The sequence below is a fragment of the Pan paniscus genome, chromosome X (assembly GCF_029289425.2).
Source record: "Pan paniscus chromosome X, NHGRI_mPanPan1-v2.0_pri, whole genome shotgun sequence".
NCBI classification, from domain to species: Eukaryota; Metazoa; Chordata; class Mammalia; order Primates; family Hominidae; genus Pan; species Pan paniscus.
The window spans coordinates 128,460,268-128,475,408 of record NC_073272.2 but is presented as its reverse complement, the minus strand read 5'-3'; the positions used below and the strand labels follow the sequence as shown (position 1 = coordinate 128,475,408).

General features: G+C 37.8%; 1 long non-coding RNA gene across 8 annotated transcripts in view; it reads left to right on the top strand.

The window, feature by feature from the left end:
* The window catches only part of LOC134729764 (uncharacterized), a 289,580-nt gene that overhangs the window by 97,557 nt on the left and 176,882 nt on the right, over positions 1-15,141 (top strand). The window contains exon 7 of one of the 8 annotated variants that reach the window (XR_010111184.1): positions 13,979-14,226. The exons of the other annotated variants lie outside the window; for them this stretch is intronic. This is a non-coding gene — a long non-coding RNA (uncharacterized LOC134729764). Of the gene's footprint in view, positions 1-13,978; positions 14,227-15,141 lie in introns of those variants that run through there. 8 annotated transcript variants of the gene reach the window in all.

The following is a 15,141-nucleotide window of genomic DNA, read 5'->3' as shown; positions in this document are numbered from 1 at the left end:
AATTTTTGTGTTTTTGGTAGAGATGGGGTTTCACCATGTTGGCCAGGATGGTCTCAAACTCCTGACCTTGTGATCTGCCCGCCTCAGCCTCCCAAAGTGCTGGGATTACAGGCGTGAGCCACTGCACCCAGCCGCATTTTTTAATATTAAGGTAAACTGAAAACATTTCCTATTTTCTTATACAATGTACTTTTCACTAATCTTTTAGAATTTAAAAGCTACTCGATACTAGATTCCAACATAAATTATACATATTTTAAAAAACAAAATTCAAAAATGAATATTTTATACCAAATAAGAAATTTAAAATGAACTGACACATTAAGATTAGAAAGAATCTTGCAATGTATAGATTTTGTCTATATCTCATGGTTTGTCTCTGCTTTTTTGGTACTTCCTGTCTGAAATGTGGGATATTTGTCTCTTCTTGTCCCTTGGACTGAGAAACACCCATAAGCAGTGCACCTAGTTAAGAGACAGAAGACTACACCCACATTTTTGAGGTCCTAGTGGAGAGTATTCACTACAAACTTACACTGACAGTGTAGATTCCTACTTGAAATGACAAAGCCTTTCTGAACTGAAAAGGGTTCCTGGCAGCGGAGGGGAGGTGAGGAGGGAGGATGAGGTCTTAGTAGGTGTGCACTCAGCCAACATCTCATCCATCATTTGGGGTCTGTGTTGCGTTTTCTTCTGTAAGGACTTGCTGTTTCCTCACTTGTAACCAGAAAGTTGGGAGTTCTGGATTCCTCTTTTCGGCAGACCCATAGATCTCACTCTCTGGCATCTTGCTGCTGCCCTGCAGGCAGGGTCAAGAAGTAGGGTAGAGAGCACTCCTCTCTCCTATCTTACTTCCCCCAAATTGGGGAAAACGGTCTTCATTCATAGTTCAGGCTAAGACATTTTGTTTTTACCAGAGAATCCCTTTCTCCTAAGTGTTTCAGCTTTGGGAACTTAAAAACCAGAATGATTTGCCAGCTAGTTATGTTTTTTACTCTGCCGCACACCCCTCCTGAGAGTAAGCAAAGAGCTACTTGTTTGAATAAAGGGAAGGGAGAGGGGGAAATGCCAGGATGAATCTACTCCCACCCTGTAGATTACCAATAATAATTATATATATATATACCAATAATAATTATATATATATATATATATTTTTTTTTTGAGATGGAGTCTCGCTCTGTCACCCAGGCTAGAGTGCAGTGGCGTGATCTCGGCTCACTGCAGCCTCCATTTCCTGAGTTCAAGCAATTCTCCTGCCTCAGCCTCCCCAGCAGCTGGGACTACAGGTGCCCACCATCACGCCCGGCTAATTTTTTTTTTTTTGTATTTTTAGTAGAAACAGATTTTGCCATGTTGTCCAGGCTGGTCTTAAACTCCTGGGCTCAGGCGATCTGCCTGCCTTGGCCTCCCAAAGTGCTGGGATTACAGGCGTGAGCCACCACGCCTGGCCAATAATAATATTTAAAAAACTCTCACAGCTGCATACCAAAGCCCAGGACCTTAGAAAATGAAGGCTATAGGAAGGGACCACATCTGATAACAGCCAAAACTAATCAAGGTGCTTATTGGTCCCAAAGATCTTGTAGGAACAGTGTTAGAAGGAGCCTTTTAGATATAAGAAAGGAAGGAGCACATTGGCTGGTCAGTTTAGGGGGAATTTAGGGAAGTCTATTGCTTCTGAATTTAGAAGTTGTATTTAGCATCTTACTACTCCCAAAGCCCACTTTTCCCCTCCATTGTAATTTCTTCTTTTGGAGGAAGTGGTGGAGAGGATTCCCTAGTTATTGGTGATGTTTTGGAAGAAAATAAACCAAGTTTTAAAATCTCACTTTACCCATCCAGTAACCTTTGGGCAGAGGGCAGGATGAGGTATTGAGCTATTTCCAACTTGTGAGGATCTCCATGTTACCTTACTGTCTCCCCCAAAGCCCATTGCCAGACCATGAGCCTAGAGAGAGGACAGAAGAATACCAATGTAGGAGATGACAAAAGGTAGACAGGAAGAAAGAAGAGATGGCTTTCTTCCCATTCAGTTTTGTGATCAGGGATGTGGAGGCTGGTGAATTAGGACCCTGGTGAAGGGGAATAAGCACCTGTAAGCAAATCCTATGGCTCCAGAGAAGAGCGTGCAGTACAGAGTAATGCAAGGGAGGGGCAAGGCATGGCTAATTAATGAGGATGTGGACACTTATGTCACAATGTAGCTGTGCAGTGCACAGTACATTGCATATCTGTCAAAAATTCTTGGATGTGTCCAGGAATGGCTACATCCTAGAACAATAATGATATACTGAAATTTAATGGCATGAAAGCAAACAAAATCCATCCACTCTCAATGCAATAAACCTGTGACTGTAGCATCCCCCAACATTATCTGGGTGATGAAAGATTGAAGGCCATTTGGGCAAGTGAAGTTACCAGCTGACTAAATTATCTTTTATGATAATTTTCTCAGAAAGATTCCAGAATAATGATCCTATCAGTAAGTCCATATTTTATATTTTATTCCAAAAGATGGAGCTAGAATATCTCAGACTAGATCCAGAGGGAAAACAAACAAAACAAAAACGGGTTAAGAGAGCTTATTGGAGATCTAGTAGTGACCTGTGTGAACCTATTACCTGCTTCTTTTTTGAAGTAAAACCAATATCACTATCCTGGTATACAGAACAAAATTGGTGAAAGCTCCTTTGGAAGCTCCTGAGCCATCACGTGGGGAGTAGCATTCAGACAGGCTTAATAGTCCAAAAGTCTATGCAAGTCACAAGCACACGCCCTGTGCTTAGTAATTACGGAGTGCACTTATGCTAATTAGTCCAGATTTACAGATTAGCAATGCATTTTAACGATTTAATTATAATCCCAATGTAATATATAAGGGATGAAATTGAACATTGCAATGCTGTTACTGATTGGAGCTTCTTTGTTTTCTTATTATTTTTAAAGGTGTGCACACATGGGTTGGGGGAGAGGGAAGAGATTTATAGGCGTTCTAGGAATGCTCATGTAATAGATCCCTGGCTTATAATAAAATAACTAGAGCAGAAAACTGCGGCATTGTACATTCAACAGAAGGAGTTTCCAAGAAGTGTTCAGTCTCTGAAAGGATAAACTGATTAAGAGGCCATCTGCCTCCAAATGCTACCCCCTAGTAAGGGCGACTTCATAAAGAATTTTGTTAATATTGATATTTAGCCAGTGTTAAGGCATAGTAAGCTAATCGGAGACAAAGATAATGTATAGTAAATAGGTTTTAAGAAATTCACTTATCTGAGTTGCTCATTTAGCACCCCCTGTCATTTAATCGAGAGCAGGATCTCCAGGAGAGACCAAAAGCTTGACACGAGTTTAGCAAAAAGAAAAGGAAAAAGAGTTGGCAGAACAAGGCCCTGGTTAGGCTTTCCCTGGCTTTGGGAGTTACATCATGAGGGCATCAGGGCCGGGAGAGAGAAGATCAAAGACAAACTTTATTCACTTCCAAATTTGGCTGTAGTTAGTTTTATTATTCACTTCACCAGGAAACCTGAAACTAGAGAGATAAGCCCTTACATTTTTATAACACGTTCTAACTTTGTAATGAGCTCTGTTCGTTAACACTTTTGATCTTCACAGAACCCCGTGAAGTTAGCAGAGTCAGGTTTTATTACATCCACTTGGCAAATAGCCACCTGCATTGTTATCCTCTTCACTTTTGTGGTGGATCATTCTTAAGCAGGGAAAAGGCTCAAGAAATTGGGTAGATACTTAAAGAAATAAACTGCTAAATTAAAACAGATAACACTGTTCTATCTGGATTGTGTTTTCAAAGCAACTTTATTTAAGTAGAATTGACATATATAACATAACTGCACATATTGAAAGTATATTCTTTGATAAGTTTTGACGTATGTATATGCCTGTCAAACTATCACCACAATCAAGATGATGAGTATATCCAACACCCTCCAAAAGTATCTTTGCACCTCTTTGTATTTCTTCCCTCCCTGTCTTCCCTGCTCTGGTTTTTTACTTTCTTCTCCTTAATTTGAGTTTCATATGCTCTTCTTCTAGTTTCTTAAGGTAGAAGGTGAGGTCATTGATTTGAGATCTTTCATCTTTTCTAACATAGGCAGTGAGTGCTATAAATTTCCCTCCAAGTACTGCTTTGGCAGTAACCCCAAACTTTGATCAATTGTGTTTTCAATTTTATTCAGGTCAAAACACTTTCTAGTTTCCCTCTGAAATTCTTCTTTGACTCATGGGTTATTTAGAAGTATGTTATTTAGTTTAAAGATATTAGGGGATTTTCCAGATATTTTTCTACTACTTATTTAGAATGTAATTCCACTGTGGACACAAAATATCCTTTTTATGACATGAATCCTCTGAAATGTATTGAGACTTGTTTTATGGCCCAGAATATGGTTTGTCTTTGTAAATGTTCTATGTGTACCTGAAAATAATTTGTATTCTGCTGTTGGGTAGAGTGCTGTCTCTATAAATTAGGTTAAGTTGGTTGGCAGTATTTTATTATTATTATTATTGTACTTTAAGTTCTGGGATACCTGCGCAGAATGTGCAGGTTTGTTACATTGGTATACATGTTCCATGGTGGTTTGCTGCACCCATCAACCCATCACTTACATTAGGTATTTCTCCTAATGCTATCCCTCCCCTAGCCCCCCACCCCCCAACAGGCCCTGGTGTGTGATGTTCCCCTCCCTGTGTCCATGTGTTCTCATTGTTCAAACTCCCACTTATTCTCATGAGTGACAACATGCAGTGTTTGGTTTTCCATTCTTGTGTTAGTTTGCTGAGAATGATGGTTTTCAGTGTCATCCATGTCCCTGCAAAGGACATGAACTCATCCTTTTTTATGGCTGCATAGTATTCCATGGTATATACGTGCCACATTTTATTTATCCAGTCTATCATTGATGGGCATTTGCATTGGTTACAAGTCTTTGCTATTGTGAACAGTACCACAGTAAACATACATGTACATGTGTCCTTATAGTAGAGTGATTTATAATCCTTTGGGTATATACCCAGTAATGGGATAGCTGGGTCAAATGGTATTTCTGGTTCTAGATCCTTGAAGAATTGCCATACTGTCTTCCACAATGGTTGAACTAATTTACACTCCCACCAACAGTGTAAAAGCATTCCTATTTCTCCACATCCTCTCCAGCACCTGTTGTTTCCTGACTTTTTAATGATCGCCATTCTAACTGGTGTGAGATGATATCTCATTGTGGTTTTGATTTACATTTCTCTAATGACCAGTGATGATGACCTTTTTTTCATGTTTGTTGGTCACATAAATGTCTTCTTTTGAGAAGTGTCTGTTCATATCCTTCACCCACTTTTTGATGGCGTTGTTTGTTTTTTTCTTGTAAACTTGTTTAAGTTCTTTGAAGATTCTGGATATTAGCTCTTTGTCAGATGGATAGATTGCAAAAATTTTCTCCCATTCTGTAGGTTGCCTGTTCACTGTGATGATAGTTTCTTGTGCTGTTCAGAAGCTCTTTATTTTAATCAGATCCCATTTGTCTATTTTGGCTTTTGTTGCCATTGCTTTTGGTGTTTTAGTCATGAAGTCTTTGCCCATGCCTATGTCCTAAATGGTATTGCTTAGGTTTTCTTCTAGGGTTTTTATGGTTTTAGGTCTTATGTTTAAGTCTTTAATCCATCTTGAGTTAATTTTTGTATAAGGTGTAAGGAAGGGGTCCAGTTTCAGCTTTCTGCATATGGCTAGCCAGTTTTCCCAACACCATTTATTAAATAGGGAATCCTTTCCCCATTTCTTGATTTTTGTCAGGTTTGTCAAAGATCAGATGGTTGTAGATGTGTGGTGTTATTTCTGAGGGCTCTGTTCTGTTCCATTGGTCTATATATCTGTTTTGGTAGCAGTACCACGCTGTTTTCGTTACTGTAGCCTTGTAGTATAGTTTGAGGACAGGTAGCATGATGCCTCCAGCTTTGTTCTTTTTGCTTAGGATTGTCTTGGTTGTGCGGGCTCTTTTTTAGTTCCATATGAAATGTAAAGTAGTCTTTTTCAATTCTGTGAAGAAAGTCAATGATAGCTTGATCAGGATAGCATTTAATCTTTAAATTACTTTGGGCAGTATGGCCATTTTGATGATACTGATTCTTCCTATCCATGAGCATGGAATGTTTTTCCATTTGTTTGTGTCCTCTCTTATTTCATTGAGCAGTGGTTTGTAGTTCTCCTTGAACAGTTCCTTCACATCCCTTGTAAGTTGTATTCCTAGATATTTTACTCTCTTAGTAGCAATTGTGAATGGGTGTTCACTCATGATTTGGCTCTCTGTTTGTCTGTTATTGGTATATAGGAATGCTTGTGATTTTTGAACATTGATTTTGTATCCTGAGACTTTGCTGAAGTTGCTTATCAGCTTAAGGAGATTTTGGGCTGAGACGATGGGGTTTTCTAAATATACAATCATGTCATCTGCAATCAGGGACAATTTGACTTCCTCTTTTCCTAATTGAATACCCTCTATTTCTTTCTCTTGCCTGATTGCCCTGGCCAGAACTTCCAACACTATGTTGAATAGGAATGATGAGAGGGAAATGATGTCTCTGGTAACCTCTTTCAGGCTGTTGCAATAATCTAGATTAGAGCTGATGAGGTTTTATTATGGCATTAACAATGAAAAACAAGGAAACTAACCTAAAGAACATAAAAACCAAAATAATTTAGAGACTAATGTGATATGAGGGGAAGAAAGAGAAGATCTTAGGATGTTTTCAAAACAGTCAAGAAGTATATATGTATGCTGTAAGAATGATACAATAGACTTTGGATACTCAGGCTAAAGGTGGGAGGGGGGTGAGGAATAAAAGACTATACATTGGGTACAGTGTATACTGCTTCGGTGATGGGTGCACCAAAATCTCAGAAATCGCCACTAAAGAACTTATTTATGTAATCAAACACCAGTTGTTCCCAAAAACCTATTGAAATAAAAAATAAATTAAATGGTATATATGTATGCCCTGATTTCCAGGACTCCATTTAAATTTAACACAATGATTTAACATGAAAGTGCAAAAACACACTTTTGATTTATAATATTATCAACTTGGAATGCTATATCAGGACTTAATGCCATCATAAGTTGAGCACCTACATTCATTTTCTATTGCAGTATGTAGTAGGCAGAATGACCCCCTCAAAGATATCTGCAAACCATTCCCCAGAACCTGTGAATGTTACCTTACAAGACAGAATGAACTTTGCAGATGTGACTAACTTAAGAATGGAGAGAGAATTCTGATTTATCTGGGTGGGCCCAGTATTATCATGAGAGTCTTGATAAGATGGAGGTGAGAAGGTCAGAGTCAAAAAAAAAGGTACGATGAAGGAAGCAGAGGTCATAGAGACAGACAAAAACCTGAAGTTGATGTACTACTGGCTTTGAAGGTGGAGAAAGGAGCCATGAGTTAAGGAGTGCAAGTGATCTCTACCCTAGAGGCTCCAGAAGGAGCCCAGCCCAGCTAGCACATTGGTTTTTAGGATTTCTGACCTCTGGAATAAGACAATAGATGTGGATTGTTTTAAGTCATATGTTTGTGATGACATGTTACAGCAGCAATAGGAAAAAAATATACTGTGTAACAAATTACCCCAAAGCTAGTGACTTAACACAGCATACATTTATTATCTCACAGTTTCCATAGGTCAGAAGTGTGGGTGTGCCTTAAGTAGGTTTACTGCATGGTGTCTCACAAGGCTGCAATCAAGCTGCCAGCCAGTGTTCTTATCTGGAATCTCCACTGGGGAAGAATCCATTTCCAAGCTCATTCAGTTTGTTTACAGGCTTCATCCCCTTCACAGCTGTAGAATTCAGGTTCCCATTTTCTTGCCAACTGTGGATCAAAGTCTGCTTTTAGGAATTAGAGTCTGTCTGCAGTTCCTTGCCATGTGGCCCTCTCTGAAGGCCCTTTTACAGCATGTGTGTTTGTGTGTGTGAGCACATATGTAATCACAGGAGTGACATCCAATCATCTTTGTCATCTTCTACTAGTTAGAAGCAAATCACAGATCATTGCCACACTCAAGGGAAGGACATTATACAGGGTGTGAAGGTGGGGGCCATCCTAAGTTCTGTTGGCCATACTTGATGTTGAAAAATCACAATTAATCCTGTCGTCTTCTGTTAGTAAAATTTTGAATCAGGAAGAGCTTTGAGCTTGGCAGAGATGGGGAAGCTAAAGTTCATGACAGCATATATATGTTCTTCAAAATACATATGCTAGAATGTTTATAGCAACCGTATTTTGGACAGCTAAAAAATAGGGAAACTATCCAATTTACCCTCAGTAGTAGATTGGATATAATTAGTATTACTTTGAATGAATGTACAATAAACAGAAATGAAAGTGAACATTCTAAAACTATGTTCAACCATATGAATGAACATCTAAAACATAATATTGAGAAAAACTAGATATAAGAATGCATACTGAAGGGTTCAATTTGTATAAAGCACAAAAACACATAAAATGAATCTATACTGTTGCAAATGATAACATTTCCTTTTTAAAATTGTGTATATATACCACCTTTTCTTTGTTCATCTGTTGATGGACACTTAGGTTGCTTCCATGTCTTGGCTATTGTGAAAAATACTGAAATTAACATGGGAGTGCAGATATCTCTGACATACCAATTTCAATTCCTTTGGATATATACTCAGAAGTGGGATTGCTGGATCATATAGTAATTCTATTTTTAGTTTTTTGAAGAACCTCTATACTATATTCTAAAATAGCTGTACTAATTTACATTCCCACCAATAGTATACAATGGTTCATTTTTTCCCCCATATCCTCACTAACACTTGTTTTCATTTGTCTTTTTGATACAGCCATTCTAGCAGGTGTGAGGTGATATCTCATTGTGATTTTCATTTGCAATTACCTGATGATTAGAGATGCTGAACATTTTTCATATATTGGTTGGTCACTTGTATCTCTTCTTTTGAGAAATATCAGTTCAGATCCTTTGCCCGTGTTTTAATTGGGTTATTTGTTTTCTTGCTATTGAGTTGAGTTCCTTATATATTTTGGATATTAGCCCCTTATGATAGAACTGAAGAACATTATGCCAAGTTAAATAAGCCAAGAAAAGACACATACTGTATGGTTTCACTTATTTGTGGAATTGAAAAATGTCATAATCTGTTAAAATGACTATTTAAAAAATGCAGAAAATAACAAATGCTGTCAAGGATGCAGAGAAAGGGGGACACTCCTACACTGTTAGTGGGAATGTAAATTAGTGCAGCCACTATGGAAAACATGAAGATTCCTCAAAAACCTAAAAATAGAACTACATGATCCAGCAATCCTACCACTAGGTATATATGCAAAGAACGGAAATCAGTATATCAAAGGGATACCTGCACTTTTATATATTTCAGCACTATTCACAGTAGCTATGATATGGAATCAATTTAGTTGTCCATCAACAGATAAATGAATAAAGTCAATGTGGCATATATATACAACAGAACATTATTCCACCATAAAAAGAATGAAACCCTGTCATTTGAAACAGTATAGATGGAATTGGAGGTCATTATGTTAAGTAAAATAAGCCAGGCACAGAAAGACAAATGTCACGTATTCTCACTCATGTAGGAGCTAAAAATTGATCTCATGGAGTTGGTGAATAGAATGATGTTTATCAGAGGCTGGGAATGGTAGTGAGGAGGGAGACATAAAAAGGAGTTGGTTAATGGATACAAAAATAGAAGGAATAAGATCTAGTATGCAGTGGCACAATATGGCAAATATAGTTAACAATAATGTATTATATATTTTAAAATAGCTAGAAGAGAGGATTTCACATGTTCTCAACACAAATATTTGAAATGATGGATATCACGACTATCCAGATTTGATCATTATATATTGTATACTTTTTCAAAATATCACATGTATCCCATAAATATATATATAGCTGTCATATATCCATAACAAGACAAATTAAAAAAATAAAAAGTTGATCTCATAGAAACCAAATAAAAAGCTTGTTACCAGAGGCAGAGGAGAGAGGATGGTGAGGGAATGGGGAATGGGGAAATGTTGATTAAAGGGTACAAAGTTTCAATTAGATTGTAGGAATAATCTTTAGTGATCTATTACATTGCATGATGACCACAGTTAATAATAAGGTATTGCTAGCAAACCAAACCCAACAGGACATCAAAAAAAAAATAATTCACCATGATCAAGTGGGTTTCATTCTAGGGATACAGGGATGGTTCAACTTACACAAGTCAATAAATGTGATTCATTATATAAACAGAATTAAGTGCAAAAGCCATATGATCATCTTAATAGACACAGAGAAAACATTGATAAAATCCAGCATCTCTTTATGATAAGAACCCTCAACAAACTAGGCATAGAAGAAACATACTTCAAAATAATAAAAGCCGTATCTGACAAACTCATAGCCAGCATCATACTAAATAGGGAAAAGTTGAAAGCATTCCCCCTGAGAAGTAGAACAAGACAAGGATGCCCACTTTCACCACTTCTAAACAATGTAGAACTGGAAGTCCCAGCCAGAGCAATCAGGCAAAAGAAAGAAATAAAGTACATCCAAATTGGAAAAGAGGAAGTCAAACTGTTTGCTGATGATATGATCTTATATCTAGAAAACCCTCAAACTCCTCCAAAAAACTTCTAGATCTGATAAACTCAGTAAAGTCTCAGGTTACAAAATCAACATACACAAAACAGTAGTAATGCTAAACACCAACAATGACCAAGCTAAGAATCAAATCAAGAACTCAGTCCCTTTTACAATAGCTACAAAAATTAAAATACCTCAGAATATATTTAACCAAGGAGGTGAAAGATCTCTACAAGGGAAGCTACGAAACACTGCTGAAAGAAATCATAGATGACAGAAACAAATGGAAATACATCCCATGCTCATGGATTGGAAGAATCTATACAGTGAAAATGACCATACTGCCCAAAGCAATCTACAGATTCAATGCAATTCCCATAAATATACCACCATCATTTTTCATAAAATTAGAAAAAAAACCCTAAAATTTATATGGAGCCAAAAAAGAGCCCAGATAGCCAAAGCAATCCTAAGCAAAAAGAGCAAATCTGTAGGCAGCATATTATCCAATTTAAATTTATACTACAAGGGTTTAGTTACCAAAACAGCATGGTACTGGTATAAAAGTAGACATATAGACTAATGGATCAGAGTAGAGAACCCAGCAGTTAAGCCAAATACTTACAACCAACTGATCTTTCACAAAGCATACAAAAATATAAATTGGGGAAAGGACACCCTATTCAATAAATGGTACTGGGAAAACTGTCAAGACACATGTAGGAGAATGAAACTGGATCCCCATCTCTCACCTTCTACAAAAATCAACTCAAGATGGATCAAAGACTTAAATATAATATCTGAAACCATAAAAATTCTAGAAGAATACCTGGGAAAAACTCTTCTGAACATTGGCCTTGGCAAAGCATTTATGACTAGACAAAAACAAAACAAAACAAACAAACAAAAAACAAATGCAACAAAAATAAAGATGAATAGATGGGGCCTAATTAAACTAAAAGGCTTCTGCACAACAAAAGAAATCGTTATCAGAGTTAACAGAGAACACACAGAATGGGAGAAAATACCTTTAAATTATGCACTTGAAAAAAGACTAATATGCAGAATCTACAAGGAACTCAAATCAGCAAGAAAAAAATCAACTAATCCCATTAAAAAGTGGGCAAAGGACATGCATAGACATTTTTCAAAAGAAGATGTACAAATGGCCAACAAATATATGAAAAAATGTTCAACATCACTAATCATCAGGGGAATGCAAATTAAAAAAACAATGAAATACCACCTTACCCCAGTCAGAATGGTCATTATTAAAAAGTCCAACAACAATAGATGTTGGCATGGATGTGGTGAAAAGAGAATGCTGTTACACTGCTGGTGGCAATGTAAATTAGTACAACCTCTATGGAAAACAGTATGGAGATTCCTTAAAGAACAAAAATTTGATCTACCATTCAATCCAGGAATCCCATTACTGAGTATCTACCCAAAGGAAAATAAGTCATTATATCAAAAGACACCTGCACACCTATGCTTATTGCAGCAAAATTCACAATTGCAAGGATATGGAATCACCCTAAGTGCCCATCAACTGATGAGTGGATAAAGAAAATTATATATATATATATATATATATATATTTCATATACACCATGGAATACTACTCAGCCATAAAAAGAATGAAATAATGCCTTTTGCAGCAATGCGGATGGAACTGGAGGCCACTATTCTAAGTGAAGTAACTCAGAAATAAAAAACCAAATATATATTCTCACTTAAAAGTGAGAACTAAGCTATGGGTACATGAAGGCACACAGAGTGGTATAATGGAAATTGGAGACTCAGAAGGGGGTAGGGGTGGAGGGGGTTGAGGGGTGAAAAACTACCTATTGGGTACAATGTATACTACTCTGGTGACAGGTGCACCAAAAGCCTAGACTTCACCACTATACAATTCACTCATGTAACCAGAAACTACTTGTACCCTTAAAGCTATTAAAAAGTTAAAATATGACACTAATAATGTATATTTCAAATTATCTAAAATAGATTTATGACATTCTTACAACAAAATGATAAATGTGTTTTTTTGTCTGTTTGTTTTTGAGGTGGAGTCTCAGTCTATCACCCAGGTTGGAGTGCAGTGGCGTGATCTTGGCTCACTACAACCTCTGCCTCCTGGGCTCAAGTGATTCTCATTCCCCAGCCTCCCGAGTAGCTGGGATTACAGGTGTGCCACCATGCCCAGCTAATTTTTTTTTTGTATTTTTGGTAGAGACAGGGTTTCCTCATGTTGCCCAGGCTGGTCCTGAACTCCTGGACTCAGAAGATCCACCCACCTTGGTCCCCCAAAGTGCTGGGATTACAGGCATGAGCCACCGTGCCTAGCCACTAAATGATAAATTGATGAGGTGATAGATCTGTTCATTAGGTTGATTGAATCTTTTTGGAATGTATACATATATCAAAACATCCCATTGTATCCCATAAATATACATAATTGTTATGGCAATTACAAATTTTAAAAATCTAAAAATTAAAAAGTTAAAAAAGAATATAAAAATGAACTTACGCTAGAAGTCAGTGTAGTTGTTACCCTTGGGTGATGGCGACTGGATAAAAGCTGGAGAGCTTTTGTGGTGCTAGCAGTGTTTTATTTTTTGACCTGGGAATTGGTTACATGGACATATTCGTGAAAATTTACCGTGCTGGATGCTTATGATATGTGCATTGTCTTGTATGTATATTTTACTGCAATTAAAAGCTTTTAAGTCCAAAAACAGAAAAAGGAAAAGTAAAAAGCCAAGGTTTTGACTGTTGGGGTCCAGTGAGATGTATGACAGTGGCCTAAGGGCAGCAAGGACTGTAGTAGAGTGGTTCAGCTGGATAATCTGTTCAAAGTAGGGACACAAAATTGCAGCCAGAGAGCTGCCTAGGGTTGGCACTTGGCACCTTTTCAGGAGTTATACAGTGTTCCCCAAGCCCTGCATTCAGTGGAGGTGACCTTGAGAGTGCTGGTGTTTATGGCTTCTCTCCTGTTACATAAGACAGTTTTTAAAGCAAACTGTGGATGTGCAAAATGAACCCCCCCCTCCCAGGCACCTGGTAAACTGGTAGTGTGGCCTCAAGGAGCCTTCTGTACCTGTAAGAAACCCATCTTGGCTGGGTTCCTTAGGGGCTTTTTTGTGAGCTCACCATAATCTGTCATCTGATGCTAGTGGGAAGTAGCAGGGCGTAAGATGGGAACAACCACTCAAACACTTTCTGAGGCCATTAGGTGCGCCAGTGGTGCATTCTGGTTTGTGGCTTTAAGTCGCAGGATTCATTTTGGCCTTCATGGACCTTTTATTTACTTTTTAGGGCTCTACTTCCCACTGGAGCCCAGAGGAAGCAGCAAGAAGATGGCACAAAGACAGAGTCCTCCACTAGTGAGCCTCTTTATCTTCCTTCTACGGAAACTCTGTGCAGAAACAGCAACTCAGGCTGTCCCTTAAGCAGCTTCATTGTCAAAGGCTCAATAGAATTCTCCTTCTGAACAAAGGGAGATACATTTCTTTATCTGTCTAATTAATGCTTAGACTTAAAAAGAATGTATTCAGTCTGCAGCCTAGAGAGGATGAGCTACCTGAAATAAAAAAAGTATTTTCCTTTGGAAGAAAAATAAAATGTTGACGCCGTCTCTGCTGTATGGATTTTTACATCAGTTAGGGAGCTTGGTAAATAGATATTAGAAAAAAATTCCAGGGGATCTATTCTACCCCAGCCTAGACATTCAGGCTGCAATTCCCATTATCTAGCAGTCCAGTGGGTTGAAATTGAGCAAATGCAGATCGCTGTGAGATACACTAAATGTGTGTTGCACCAACCACTGTTTAATGTGTGCAATGCTTTCTGCCCTCACAGTTATGCATTTTCTAGTCTTGTGCCAAAAGACCAATCATCAAAATATAGTATGCTGGTGGGGAGCAAAAGAAAGTATAGAATGCATTCAAACATTGTCTTGCAGATCAATTCTAAACTGACCCTGCTGGCTTAGGAAACTCGGTACATGGATCTACTAAAGCTTATTTCCCTAAATAAATCTCTTTCCCTTTCAAACCTCCCACCACATTGTGTCCCTGCTATTTCTGCTTCTTTTTGTCTTGCTGTCTATCTCTTTTCTACTACTTTGTGGGTGATTGGACCATGGTATCTTCCTTGTCACATCACATGTGATCATTTATCCCACAAGAGCCACAAAACAAGTAAAAATCATGCTATGGCACAACTAAATGTTTAGTATTTTAACTTGATGAAACAGTATTTCAAAATAGTTTAGCAAAAAGACATGGAATCATTGTAACATGCACTGACAGAGAATAATCTAACAATTGAAATAGCTGTGGGCTTGTATTCTATATGTACTATAAAGCTCAGCCTTCAACTATGAGAGACACTATGAACATAAAGTGATAAGCACAAAAAAGAGAAGCCAGGTAGCAGAGCACATTTTTCTATTCTGCTCCCTTGGAAAACAGATAGGT